This window comes from Mesoplodon bidens (assembly GCF_964165515.1).
Source record: "Mesoplodon bidens genome assembly, chromosome: X".
Lineage (NCBI taxonomy): Eukaryota > Metazoa > Chordata > Mammalia > Artiodactyla > Ziphiidae > Mesoplodon > Mesoplodon bidens.
This window is the reverse complement of record NC_138163.1, coordinates 40,012,218-40,013,867: the sequence shown is the minus strand read 5'-3', so window position 1 is coordinate 40,013,867 and position 1,650 is coordinate 40,012,218.

The window sequence follows — 1,650 nt, the reverse complement described above, 5'->3', positions numbered from 1 at the left end:
GTAAATTCACACAGAGATACATCTATGCCATAAATGCTCACCAGAAGTCCAGTGGAATGAAACCCCCTTGTGCCCTCTTGGTCCTGAAAAGGGGCAAAGACAAAGGTAAGGTGGAGTTTTTGGTTCTTATTTCTGGGGTGCTTCAGTAGTGTCTGCAAACATCAGATCTTTTAGAAATACCAGAGCTATATTTGAAATCCAGTTGCACATTCTCTGTATACAGGAAGAAGCAGAAAAAAATTCAAGGAAATGGATACTGTATTCAGCATGAAAATACCCTGGCTCCTTTACTCGTTTTTTGTTTGTTTGTTTTTGTTTTTTTTAGCGGTACGCGGGCCTCTCACTGTTGTGGCTTCTCGCGTTGCGGAGCACAGGCTCCAGACGCGCAGCCTGTGGACGCGCAGGCTCCGCGGCCATGGCTCACGGGCCCAGCCGCTCCGCAGCACGTGGGATCTTCCCAGACCGGGGCACGAACCCGTGTCCCTTGCATTGGCAGGCGGACTCTCAACCACTGCGCCACCAGGGAAGCCCATACTCTTGAAAGGATCTTGGTCTAAGGTAGTGTCTAATCATAAAAGTAGAATTAACTCATAATCAGGATCCTCTTTATCTGAGACCTTTTAGAAATATCTTTAGGAAATGGACAGTATGTTCTTAAGAATGTTGAATGTATATTGCCTTTTTCAACCTTTGCAGCTGCTGGATTCAAAGGCACAGTCAGCCTATGGCAATTTAAAGTTATCCATAAGTACATGGGTAAAGGTTTATCTGTAGTCAGAGGCAGAGAGCCCAATCTGAATGTTCAAGGTGAGTTCAGATTCAAGCAAGAAATCACAAGGTAGACATTTCCCAGAGTTCTTTTCACCTTACATAAATACTACCTAATAACAGAAGTCTTCATATCTGGCATTCAGAGCAATTTATTTTATTCAAAGAATGCTACCACACACAAAATCTCATTTCCAAATCTTTATTGCATATGTTACAATTTTCAATATAATAAAAATCCAGGACAGTGAAATAACGTATAACTTTCTTCTACCTGTAGGAGAAACCATTTACAGTAGCCATAAGTGAAGAATACTTTCTTAGGTGCATATAACTACTCTCTCTTTTAGGCTGAACATTTAGGTAACATGAAGCAAATGGTCTAATGGTTGAGTGTATGTGTGTCTTTGTGTGTGTGTGTGTGTGAGAGAGAGAGAGAGAGAGAGAGAGAGATGTTCATAGTTTCATATTGTTTTATTATTATCATCATCATTGCTTCCTTTGCTAGATTATTCAAGGCCTTAAGATATTGTATTGGTAGTCTTTTGGGGAAATGGCCTAGGGCTGTACATGTCATTTCTAATCACTTTATTGCTTTTGTATACATTTGTTTTTTTGGCCTTGCTGCGTGGCTTGTGGGATCTTAGTTCACCAACCCATGCCCTTGGCAGTGAAAGTGCTGAGTCCTAACCACTGGACCGCCAGGGAATTCCCTCATATACATATTTGGTGCTCCTGTATTCCCATTTAGGAACTTTACTTATTGTGACCCTCTTCTCTTCATCTTCACAGGATTCTTGGTTTCTCAGTCCAATTATTTAACTTAACAAACATTATTGAGCTTAAGATTTTCCAGGCACTTAGGCTGCATGGCTAATAAGA